The 13104-nt window shown below is 51.4% G+C and overlaps 1 protein-coding gene across 9 annotated transcripts in view; it reads right to left on the bottom strand.

Annotated features, from left to right (window-relative positions):
• CMKLR1 (chemerin chemokine-like receptor 1) overlaps nt 1–10104 on the bottom strand; it is a 50856-nt gene extending 40752 nt beyond the window's left edge. For 4 of the 9 annotated variants that reach the window (XM_077765980.1, XM_077765979.1, XM_077765978.1 and 1 more), the window contains exons 1-2: nt 9976–10104; nt 9663–9717 (exon numbers count right to left, since the gene is read on the bottom strand). The gene's annotated coding sequence lies outside the window, so the exon portion shown is untranslated. Of the gene's footprint in view, nt 1–20; nt 86–3906; nt 3938–9662; nt 9718–9975 lie in introns of those variants that run through there. The other 5 variants (XM_077765986.1, XM_077765981.1, XM_077765983.1 and 2 more) reach the window with 5 other exon arrangements.
• Nucleotides 10105–13104: the final 3000 nt, after the last annotated feature.

The raw sequence follows: 13104 nt of genomic DNA, 5'->3' as shown, positions 1-13104 counted from the left end.
GCTCGCCCTGCTCTCCCCACCTGAAATGTCTTGTATTTCCGGCCAACTTCTGCTCCGGCCAACTGGAGGCCTCCTCCAAAGCCAACTGGTCCCTGGAATGAACTCAAGTCCGCACTTCCTTCTCCAGGCGCTATTCCCTGACTTCCCCTATTAAAGCTACCCCGCCCACCCCTGCGATGCTCTCCGCCCCTGTAGTGCTTTGCACACTGAGTGTAGCAGGTAGGCACTAATTTGAGTGTATTTAGCTATATGCTATCGGGGCGCCTGGGCCGTTCAGTCAGTTAAGTGCCTGACCCTTGATTTCAGCTCAGGTCATGGTCTAGGTGTTCGTGAGATGGAGCCCCATGTCCATCTCTGCACTGACAGCACAAAGCCTGCTTGGGATACTCTCTCCCTCACTCTCTGCCCCTCCCCTGCTCTCTGTCTCTGTCTCTGTCTCTGTCTCTCTCTCTCAAAATAAATAAACTTTAAACAAAACAAAACAAAAATATGCTCTCAGTCAAATGGCCAGGGTTCACCTACTTTACTGAGTGGATGACAGATGGAAATGTCATGGGTGCACCGTGCACCCTACCATTAAAACCAGAATCTGGCCACATGGACATCACTCTGGTTACATACCTGTCTTCCCAGTTGACTGGGAGCCCCCTGTGGGCAGGGCTTGTCTCTCCCTATATCCCATGCTCCCGGCACACAGCAGGTGCTCAATAGATGCTGGTGGGGTGCATGGAGGTTATATCCTGGCTCTCTCACTCCCTTCATGGGCTCCTTTAGACAAGTCCCTCTCACTTTCTAAAGCTTGTTTCCCCATCTGAAAAGTGAAAGCATGGACTGACCCCTCAGGGCCATGGTCTATCTGTTTGTGTCCCCGCCACCCCCCAACCCCCATCCAATGCATATGCAGATGTCCTAACCCCCAGCGGGATCTTATTAGGAGGTGGGGTCTTCAGGAGGTGACGAGTGGGGTCAGTGCTCTCATGAAAGAGACCCCAGAGAGCTCTCTTGTCCCTTCCATGGTGTGCGGACACAGAAAGACGTTGGCGGTGTGGAGGCCAGAGGAGGGCCACACCCGAGGGTGACCGTGGTGGCACCCTGCCCGGGGACTCCCAGACTCCAGAACTGTGAATGACAAGTTCCTCTGTCTGGCAGCCAGACAGTCTCTGGCATTTTGTGACAGCAGCCTCAACAAACCAAGACCCTCAGGAAGGACAAGTGACGATCTCAGATGACCATTGTCATCCATTGAATTGTGAGGTCAAATCTGGTTGATAGACTGTCCTCAGAGCTGGGCCCTGACATCACCCCCTCCCGTACATGCATGTCACTGCCCCGCCCCCATCAAGAAGTGGACTCTATTGCTCTTCCCTTTAGTCAGGGCTGGGCTGGTGACCAACGGAATGCGGCAGAAGCGACGCTGTGCTGACCCCAGGCCTAGGTCTTCAGAGCCCTGCCAGCCTTGGCTTTCACTTTCCAGAGCCTAGGCCTCCAAGTAGAGACGTCCAGACAGGGCTGCCACATGGGGAGAGACAATGGGTCCCAGCAGGATGGGAGGCCATCTTAAGTGGCCCCGCCCTGGTCAACTCCCAGCTGAATATCACCCGTGAGCTACCCAACTTCGTTCCACATGGCTTCCGTGTGGGCCGTCGCTGCCATCGCTGCAGAACTCTGCCAAGCTACAGAGCTGTGAACAAGTAAGTCACTTCCAGCCACCACATTTTGGAGAGGTTTGGACCACAGAGCAAGATAAGTAACTGAAACATCTGGGTTCAGCTAGAGGGAGGGGCATGATTCATGTCTGCTGTGGCTGGTGAATGAGGGCTGAGGAGCACCATCCCTGGACTAGACAACGTCAAGATCAGTGTCAATTCAACCCAATGTCAGGTCAAGATTTTTCCTGGGCCTACTAATACCAATCAACTGATGAATGGGTCAAGAAGATGTAGTTTATATAGACAATGGGATACTACTTGGCAATGAGAAAGAATGAAATCTTGCCATTTGCAACAACATGGATGGAACTGGAAGGTATTGGACTAAGTGAAATAAATCAGCCAGAGAAAGACAGACATCCTGTCTTCCCTCCTATATGAGACTTGAGAAACTTAACAGAAGACCATGGGGGAAGGGAAGGGGAAAAAATAGTTTCAAACAGAGATGGAGAGAGGCAAACCATAAGAGACTCTTGAATATAGAGAACAAACTGAGAGTTGATGGGGGATGGTGGGAGAGAGGGGAAATGAGTGATGGGCACTGAGGGGGGCACTTGTTGGGATGAGCTCTGGGTGTTTTATGTAAGCAACGAATCACAGAATCTACCCCCAAAACCAAGAACGCACTATACACAATGTATGTTAGCCAACTTGACAATAAGTTATATTAAAAATATATATATTTTTTTCTTGGGCCTATTGGACATGAAGTTTCCAGACTGAGAAGGGAATAATATATCAGACAGAAACCTGAACCCCACTAGGACTAAAGGAATCAGATGGACGAATCCTGGAGATGGAGATGCATGAATAGGAGAGCAGAACAGGAAGCTGCAGGGTCTTAGCTGAGGGGACCAGACGGCCCCTCCCTTGAGCCACCTCACATTCTGAGAACCTTCTAGCTGAACACAAGCCTGGCTGGGCATCTGGAGCAGGATGCCCCCGGGTTAGGACACACATTCCCAACAGTGAGCTGCCTTTCTTCAAGGGTGCACACAGCCCACGGGCAAGGCTGAGCCCTTCTCCCTAGCATGGGGCAGAAACAGAAGGGTTCTCCTGTCCAGAAATCACTAGTGTCTGACACACGGGCCCAGCCACCAGGAAGATTGCTAGTTCACGTTGAGCCCTTTACCACGTTCCAGACACCATGCTCCACACTTAACTTGGGCACCTTCATTTCTTCCTAACCACCACCCCATCAAGGTCTTACTGCCATCTCATTTCATAGATGGGAAGACTCGCTTGCTCAGAGCCACAGGGCTTGTAGGTAATGGGGCACGAATTTGAATCCAGCCTGACTGATACCAAAGCCAGGGGCCTTTGTGGGGCTGATGATCACCCACACACCACGTTGTAACAGCCTCCTGGGCTGTTCACACCCACACCTGTTCTGACTGGTCAGTCCCCTGCTGAGCTAGATGTAACTATAACAGGGGCCCTCAGAACTCTCAATTTCCAAACCTAGGAAACAAAGAGCCGCAGATCAGTGTTCGAGAGACCCCTCACTGTGATGGGCAGAATAATGCTACGTGCACTGCATCAAAGATGCCCATGTCCTAACCCCCAGAACTTGAGATTATGTCACCTGCTGTGGAAAAAAGGGCTTTGCCAATGGGACTCGGCAAGGCTCATGAGAGGGGGGAGATTACCCAGTGTCATCACACAGGTCCTTATAAATGGAAGGGGGAGACAGGAAAGTCAGAGTGATATGATGTGAAATGGACTCAGCCCGCTGCCGCTGGCTTTGGAGATGGAGAAAGGGACCATGAACCCACCAGTGTGAACAGCCTCTCGATGCTGGAAAAAGGCACAGGGTTGCATGCTCCCATGGAGCCTCTGAATGGAGCACAGTTCTGCCAACCCCTTGCTTTTTAGCTCAGTGAAACCTGTTGGGGACTTCTGACCTTCAGAACTGCAATGTAACACATATGTGTTGTTTTAAGCCACTAAGTTTGTGGTGGTTGTTACAGCAGCAATGAGAAACTCATACACTGGTTATTTGAGCTCTTTCTCTCATGCTCAAGAACTCACAGATGCTGATAACTGTTCAAACAAATTCAGATAACCAGGGATGGGCTGCATTTTGGATAGCTCCCTGCCCTTACACCCCACCTCTGATCATTTCCTGAGCACTGCAGACACACTCTCCACCACCCTGAGATAGGAGGAGATGGAAGCTCGAGAGGCAGGGACTTACCTGAGCTCCCCGGGGGGCCGGTGCCAAACCCAGCTCTCTTATCTTCTGACCCCTGACTTCCGGAATAAAAACCTGGCAGTCACTGTCTCTTGTACCAGTAGCCCTACCCAGCTACCCCCTTACACAAGAGCTTCCCTCAGGGCCAGGATCAGAGGACCCGAGCTGTGAACCTCAAAAAAGCAGAACCGATTCCCACAGCCCGCCTACGTAGCAGCTGACCTCCCCTGCTGAGTCAGCTGCTGGCACTTCCAAGTTTACTTCCAAGTTTGTAGAGTGTTCGTGGTGGTTGGGATGAGGCCTGAGCTCCCCCCACCCCCAACCCCCTGCCCGAGCCCCAGGCTTCTCCACCGGGCGACACGTGAAGCCAGGAGACAGGCCCAAGTGAAATTTTCCAGCCTGGGGACCTGAGATCACAAGGCACCAGACTCCCACATCAACCCAGATATGCAAGGGCAAACCCCAATGCCCACTTTCCAGAGAATAAAAATAGAAATGTCTTCATTGAGCTGACCATGCACTGTACGGTGCTTTATGTATATGAGCCCATTTTATCCCCAACCAAGGCCGTGAAGGAGGCACTAAGAGGGTACCCACTTTACAGATGAGGATGCTGAGGTGATACACGGCTGGGGACAGAGATGGTATCTGAACTAAAGAGCAACTGGCTGTGGCGTCTGTGACCATGGTCACAGCGTCAACTGACGCCAACCAGATATTCTGTCTTCCCGTGATGGCACCGTGTAGCATTGCTTTCTCTCCGTTCCACCCAGCAGCGCAATGAATCCTACTTTCTCCCAGCGCTACGAGACTATAGAGATTCCTAAGAGAAGTAAGGTAGCTGGCTTCCTAATTTTGCCTGAAAACAGCATGTCCTGAAGTCCACAGGCAGCACAGTGACTGCTGACCCCAAACTCTCAGGGACTGAGAACACAGGGCCCAGGGCCTAATCCCACCAGGGAACTCGGGAATGTCCCCGACCCAATCAGGGCCTCACCTTCCTCCCGTCTAAAATGGCAGCAAACAGAACCACCCCGCCACGGCCCCCCCAAAGTTCCGCAGGGGCCAGGAAAAGAGTCCTTTTCCAGGGTTCTGCCTTGTGGAGTCCCAGACATCACAGCAGGTGCTAATAAAAGTTTGTTGAGTGAATAAATGAAAATACGTGTTACTAGCTTGCCTCCCCTCCCCCAAAGGCCTTAAGCACAGAGTCTGTGTCTAATTCCATTGTATGGCTGCCACCTCTCCGGTAGGCTGATTCATGCAGGGAATCGTTCCCAAGCACCCGCTGGGTGCCCGGCCCAACCAAGGTCTCAGTGCCATCCGGGCACCCTCAGTCTGTGTCCTACACGCTACCCCCTTCTCTGTTCTCTGGTCAGTGGCCATAATATTAGGCTGGGCTTTCCAGGCCAGGCCAGCCAGCCAACCGCCTCATGCCCAGCACGCCTGGACCATCCTAGGGATGTGGACCACGATTCCTACACTCCTACTTCCTCATGCCCAGACCTGGGGGAACACAGCCCGGGGAACACCCCTCCCCCAATGACATGCACACATATGTGCTCACACGCACGCACACACACGCACACATACGTGCTCACACATACACATACCCAATGTGCGACGCCACCCTAGGACGAGACTAGGCTTTTCTCAGTTCAAATCCCAGCTCTCTTGCTTATGGCGTGTGTGACCGTGGGCAAGACCCTTTATCTCTCTGATCTTCATGTTCTTTGTCTATAACATGGGGACAATCATCACGATGCCTTTCCAGGTAGGGCCTTGAGGAGGACGCAGGGAGATACTGGATATGAAAGCCTTTGGCTCAGCGAAGGGTGCTGCGCTCAATACAACTATTCTTCTCGTTTGCTTTCTCCAAGAGGGAGAGAGAATTGCTGTTGTCTGAGCCCCAGCGAAACCCACATTTACTGGGCTGGGATGTGGGGATTTACTCAGTATATCTGCTGGGGATTATCTTGAGGACAGGAAAGTATTTGTGGAGCCAAGATCACCATGTTGACACGATGTTAATCAGAATTTAAGCTTAAAACCAGAGAATGGAGGAGAGCCCAGAGGTCACCATATTTGTGGCAGAGACGACTTGCTGTCTGCGAAAATCCACCCTCCCCTTGCACCGCATATAGCTGACATTGGGGGAAAGCCACCCTGCCGAGAACTCTACTTCCCAGCCTCCTTTGCAACTAGATTGGCCACATGACTAGTCCCCTCGTGTGGAAGCAGGCACTGAAAAAGTACACATGCCATGTCCATGCTTTCTTCCATCAGTGGTGATGTCCAAAGGGACAGTAGGGACATGCACGGAAGAGGGCCACCCCCATGCAGAAACCCCAGCCTTATAATAAACGTCTGCATTATATGGGTTTGCGGCTATTTATTCCAGTAGCTCCTTCCCTGACGAATACAACACTCAACCTCTTTGTTTACAAATGAGACGATTATGGCCAGAGAGCAAGAGCACCTTGCCTGAGCCCATGCAGCACATCCCACAAAGTTCAAGAACGTTGGTCTCTTTTCAGTTTGGGGGAGATTTGCCATGTTCAGCCTGCCCCCACCAAAGCTCTAAGAGTGAGTTTCGGTGAGCCCTCCACTTCTGTTTCAACTAACACAACGTGTCTTTGGTCTGTTTTCAGACTGCCGTCCTCCGTATATTTTCACTGGGAGACAAGAACTCCATTCTATGAAAATGATTCCAGAGCCCACACACCGGGTGACCGCTAGCACGCTCTGGCTTTCTGGGGTGTTACGAGATAAAGTTTCACTTCTTCTGCACCATGCGTCCCGGCCTCAGCTGCTGACACAGGACATGAAGAGTCACAGAAGCACATAGATAATTTGCTTAGAAAGGGAAAAACATAAACCTCAGTGTCTGCAATAAACAACCCAGAAACCTGGACAAAAGGCACACAAGGAAAGATGGTCACATACCCTAGCTCGGTGGCCCTCGGGCTTTGGGATGCATCAGGCTCATCTGGGGGGGGCTGGTGTAAAAGGAGGACCCCCACCCCACCCTCAGAGACTCTGACTCAAAACACTGGAGCGTCAGGAAATGCTCATGATTATTCTGCATGAATAATATGATTCATGATGTTTCTGATGCCCACATTCCCAGGAGGGTACTTTGAGAAGCCCCGGGTCTACTTCGTAGCCCTGAAAGTGGCAGTAATTACCGGCAGTAATAAGCACACTCGTGCGGCGTAGCTCAGAGAGTGAAATAGGTTTTTAGTACTTTTGTACTCTGATGGGAAACTGAGCATCACTAATCCACTGGTAACGAAATTCATAACCATTTCTATTTGGCTCAAATGGGTATCAAAGGTTATAGGCAGCATGCTGGTGTAGAAGTGATCGCAGAACCATGGCTGATGTTCACAGGGCCCCTCAGGACACACCAAGCCCTCTGCCAAGTGCTCCACCTGTGTGACCTTATTTACTCTTTATAATATTCCCATTTCACAGATGAGGACACAGGCGCAGACGGAGAACTTGTGCTATGTCACTCCGTCGGCAGGGGACAGACCAGGTTCGAACTCACCCAAAAGGACTAACTACATAGCCACGACATACTAGGTGCTAGTGCCTCTCATGGAGGTCTCACGTCGGAACCCCTCTCCAGGCCTCAGTTTCCTAATCTGTACAATGGGCATGTTAATAATATCTCTGCCATCCAGCCACGGTGAGGATTCAAGAAAATCATGGGAATAGGGCACCTGGGTGGCTCAGTCAGTTAAGTATCCAACTATTGATTCCGGCTCAGGTCGTGATCTTGTGGTTCGTGGCTTCGAGCCCCATGTGGGGCCCTGTGATGACAGTGAGGAGCCTGACTGGGATTCTCAGTCTCTCTTTCTCTGCCCCTCCCCCACTCACCTTCTATCTCGGTCTCTCAAAATAAATAAATAAATAAACATTAAAAAATACTAAAAAAAGGAAAAGAAAAAAGAAATGGCAGTAAAGTGGTTTGCAAACTGAGAGGAGTTAAGTAAATTAACACTGAAGGGAAGAGACTTTGACTCTCCCAATCCCGTTTTACAGATGGCAAAACCGAGGCCTGGTCACTTTATTCAATGAACATTTAATGAGCTTCTACTGTGTGCTAGGTCTTCTGCAGAGGACTGAGGATACAGAGAGAATAGTGCCCAAGTCTGGCCTCAAGGAACCCCCAGGTTAGCAGGAGTGACAGAGGAGGCTGAGCCCTGAGAGAGGAACCTCTCAGAAGCTGTCAAGCCTGAGAAAGGAGTGACTTTGCCAAAGTCAAGTTTACCTATTCCCTGAAGTTTTGGCAGAGAAGGTTCCTGGGTACCAAGAGAGAACTCTTCCCACAGGCTTGTCACTGCCGGACACCCCACCACTTAAGCACCCCTGGGTTCAGTTAAGCCTTCTTTTACTGAGAAAGTGCCCAGTATCCCCCCACTCCCACCCCCAGAGGACTGGATTAGCCTCTCACGTTCCCCTCAACAAATAGGGCATTGGATGAGCCTCTCCTTTGCACAAGTTTGGAGGAAGTGGGAAAGACAGCAAGAACCACAGGTAAGATTGGTCTTCAAAATGAGGTAGGGGCCGCCAAAAGGGAAGTTGGGGGCCAGACCTCTTAATGGAAAAAGAAGACAGACCCAGAGCCTAGCTGGCCACTTCCTCGCTAGCTAATCTGAACCACAGGACAGTCTGAGTGATCAGACTTACATCAAACAACAGTTCCTTGATTATGATGCATTGTTTGTAAGTTCGCCCAAAGCTAACTTTTACAGCGTACTCACCTAAATGGGAGCACGCCAGGGCGCCTACGGGGGACCCTCTTGATCTCAGCTCAGGTCAACATCTCACGGTTTGTGAGTTCAATCCCCGTGTCGGGCTCTGTGCCGACCATGTGGAGCCTGCTTGGGATTCTGTCTCCTCTCTCTCTCTTTCTCCGCCCCTCTTCTGTCCGTGCCCTCTCCTTCTCTCTCTCTCAAAATAAATAAGTAATGTTTAGAAAATAAATAAATAAATGGCGGCACACCACCCACGTGCTAAGTCTGGAAGCAGAGGGGAGTGTGGCGCTTGTTCAACAGACGGCACTGCCAAAGGGTCCGTATCCTTCATATACGAAGAACTCTTAAATGCCAACAAAAGAGAAGCGTGCCAGCAGGAAGGAAGTGGGAGTGGACTTGAACCATATACTCATAAAAGAAAAGTGAACAGCAAGATTGTAAGGGACAATCGGCATTTATAAAGAAACGTAAAGGGGGCGAGCAGCCAGAGAGCATTCTCACCAGAAGCCTCACAAACCTCAGAATCAGGCAAACAGTTGCTCAGTGATTTAGCCTTTGAAAAAAAGTATCCATGGGACAGAGGTGGCCACACCTTATTACTGTTTGTAATAATAGAAAACAAGAAGAAAGAAGCAACCCCAGTGAGGAATGGCTACATAAATTCCAGGACATCTCTTCCGTGCCGTCAGGAGAACGCACACTGATGGGATATGGATGGAAGTTCACGGTCGGTGGCAAAGGACAAGGTAGGAGACCCAGCAAGGTGTTGGGTGCATATTGAACCCGCGTCTGCTGCATCGTAGGCCCTCAACAACCAGCAGAGATACATTAGTGGGTGAGCGAGGGTGTGAGTGATGGACAGAGCCACCGGAAAGGCCACCTCTGGGTGGGGACCTCCTCCTGAGTCTGTACTAAGAGTCCAGGGGCGAAGGAGGTGAGCTGTGCAGATGCTCATTTCGCTCCAGTCTCGCACCCCCCACCCCAGCGCCGGCTTACCGTCTCTGCAGCCCTGAGCCGGTGCCTTCCTCTCTCTGAGCCTCAGTGTCCCCACCTGTAAAATGAAGACACCTGTAAAATGGTGGCGTTGCTGTGAGCGTTAGTGGAGTCACGAAGGAAAAACGCTGGGCTCGCTGCTTTTAAAACTACAGTGACCCCACTATATGCACGTTACTCCGGATCTCTGAAAACCACATAGAGCTGTTTTCATTTTGACAAAAATAAAATTTCAAGCAGAGCCACGGGCCTCCTCTCTCTACTAGGAGCCCCCTTTCCTGACCCCTCCAGAGGAAGTCAAAGCCCAGCGTGATACCTTGTGTCTGGTCTCCGCCTGGGTTGACCCAAGGGTCCCCCTGGACTTCAGGCCACTGGAGGCGGTGCCGGGGACCCGTGTTGCCGGACTTCTTTCTCTCAGTCACCTCGTTCTGTGGCTGTGGCTGTGGCNCCTCCCCTGAAACACCCTCCTCCCTCAGGAGCCTCTCCCGGAGGCCTCATTCAGTCCTGAGCTCCTCTCTCTCTCTCTCTCTCTCTCTCTCTCTCTGCTGTCCTGAATGGGACAGAGCTCTGCCAGAGAAACAGCTGGAAGGAGGAGAGAGGGAGAGGGAGGGGCAGGAAACTGGGCTGGCCGAGGGCGGGGGCGGCCAGCTGCAGGGAGTAGGGGCCGCCAGGGGAGGCTGCCCCTGCCTGCCAGCGGGGGACCGGGCTTGTGGGTGGTGGCTGGTGGCGGGGCCTGCCGGGAGGGGTGGCGGTGGCCGAGCCCAGCTGGGAGTGGTGCTCACCATCTGAGCACAAACCGGGAGCACATGCAAAGCCCCGGGCAGCTGTGGGCCGCGGGGCCGCTCCTACAAGGGCCACGGAGCTGAGCTGCCGGATACCCCACCAGGCTGGGCCATCACCTCTCTCCACCCACCGGGATGCCCTTCCTGGCCTGAGGTGTGGCTTGATGACCTCCAGCTCCCCTTTTCCTTTCTTTGCTTTATTTATTTATTTTCTGTGCGTGTGTAAATTAAAACGGCAGTGAGATTTTTTTTTTTAAGTATCACACAAAGATTAAAATGTTTTATGTCTGGTTTTAGCAAATGTTACAGGAAAAGTAAAAATCTTCCCCATAATTGGAATATATGCCGATATGCCATTTCTGGAGAGCTGCCTGACATAGATACAGCAAAACGGTTTATCACTACGTGTAGAGCCTGCACTGTGTAAATGCAAATCCTGCTTGGGGCGCCTGTGTGGCTCAGTTGGTTGGGCCGTGATCTTGGGTCACGATCTCACGTCCCAGGCTGTGAGTTCGAGCCTCATATCGGGCCCTCTGCTGTCAGCGCAGACCCCGCTTCTGATTCTCTGTCCCCCTCTCTCTGCCATGCCCCTGCTCACTCTCTCTCTCTCAAAAATGAATAAACACTAAAAACTAAATAAATAAATGTAAACCTTTTCATCCGCACACCCTGCTCCCCAGAGATGAGTATCACTGACATTTTGGTATGAACACACACACACATATACGTTCTAAAATAAATGTCAGATGGCTTGGTCACATTCCGTGTAGAACAGTGCGCCCTACTTTTTCATTCATTGATAAGGGTGTGTGAGTGTGCGTGTGTATGGACGTCCTACCCCGCTTTAATAGCTGCTCATTATTTCATTGAATTAATGCACTGACTTCTTTCGTCAATACTTTCTTGGTGACTGGTCAGGTTATTTTCAACTTGATGATAATAAACACACCAATTCACACTTGTCCAATTCTTTTCTTAAGCAAAATTCCTATGAACGTATTCATTATTCAGAGGGTCTCCTGGTCCCGTTTCAAGTCTCAGCTTGGGGACCAGCTCCGCAGAAGCCTTCCCTGCCCCTGGGGGTTCTGCTCAGACCCCTGGGTTCCCCCTCTATCCACAGTGGCGGCTGTTGCCCCTTCCTATTAGGGTGTCTCTCTCCCTTACACTGGCAACTCAGTTGGGGAAGGAACTATATTTTGTCCCCTGCTCCATCCCCAGCGCTAAGTATGGTGCCTGGCTCACTGTGTATTGTTAGCAGAATAAACAAAAAGCTACTTAATTCTCAGGGCAACCCTGCAAAGTGGGTACTGTTCCTGTCCTCCTTTTATCAGTGAGGAAATTGAGACGCAGAAAGGCTAAGTCACTTGCCCTACGCCACACAGATGATAGGCGGGAGAGCTGGGATTCCAACCAGACTGTGTGGCTCCAGAGCCCGGCCCTCGGCCCCCAGAATAAAGAGCTAACAGAAGTGCCCACTGCATGCATGGTCCTGTGTCAGGTGCTTTCTACGGAGTGACTCACGCAAACTTCCAGCAATGCGTGTAGCATCTCATGTTACAGATGAGAATGCTGAGGCCACGGGGGAGCAGTTATTCCGCGAAGAGCACCCAGATGGGGCCGATGGAGGCCTGCTTGCACCCAGGTCTATCTGATTCTAAAGCTAAGACTGCCAAAAATAACTTGGGTAGAAAGGAAAAGAGAAGGGGAGGAGAAAGGGGAGGGAAGAATTGAGAGAGAGAAAGAAGGGGGGGAGGCAGAGAGGGAATAGAAAAGAGAGAGAGGAAGAGAAAGAAAGGGAAAAGACAGAGAGAGAAAGGGTGGGGGGGAGGAAGGAAGGGAGAAGGAAGCGTCACTTGGTCATCTTTAGGCCTCAGAGGCTTGGGCAGGTGTAGGAACATGTCCTTGGCCATCTGACCATCCGTAGACCCTCTCCTTTCCCTCCCTACAATCCTCAACTGTTAGTTCACTGAGATTGACACTTGGAAACTACTGTCTCTTTGATTCCCTAGACACTAACTGGAAGCACAGAGAGGTTAAGTCACTGTCCAAGGTCACACAGCATCCTAGAGTCAGAAGTCAGACCCAGCTTGACTCCAAACCCCTCTCCTCCCCGCTGTGCCAGGCTTGCCCAGAGGACTTAGAGCATCTCATCCATGCCTGTATTGTACAGATGGGAACACCGGACCCAGAGAAGGCAAGGGATGCATCCGAGGCCACCCAGCAGTTACCAGCAGAGCAGCAGCCCCAGAGCATCCTGGTCCAAAGGTGAGGATATTCCCACAATGCAGTAGAGATGCTGTGTATCATGTACATCACCATCTAAAGGTCTGTCACTAACAGAGACCAGTGGTTCTCAAAGTATGGGTCCTGGACCAGCCGCTGCTGTCTTGCTGGGGGGCTGGTTAGAAATGCAAGCTCACAAGCCAGGTGGTCCGCAGCCCTGGGGAACCAGAACCTCGACAGGCTGGGCCCAGGGAGCTGCACGTTCAAAAGCGCCAGGGGATACGGATGCTCGCTCACATTTGAAAACCACCGATACAGACATTTCCAGTAGGAATAAATCCTGGATCCCAGAACGAGTTACCTTGTCAGCCTACGGAATCGTGGTTAAGAGCGGGGGCTCTGAAATCAGACAGAGCAGATGTGACCGAATCCCTGTCTCC

The sequence above is a fragment of the Crocuta crocuta genome, unplaced genomic scaffold (genome assembly GCF_008692635.1).
Source record: "Crocuta crocuta isolate KB4526 unplaced genomic scaffold, BGI_CrCroc_1.0 scaffold339, whole genome shotgun sequence".
Taxonomy (NCBI): domain Eukaryota; kingdom Metazoa; phylum Chordata; class Mammalia; order Carnivora; family Hyaenidae; genus Crocuta; species Crocuta crocuta.
The sequence above is the reverse complement of the archived record's forward strand: the minus strand, read 5'-3'. Positions and strand labels throughout refer to the sequence as shown.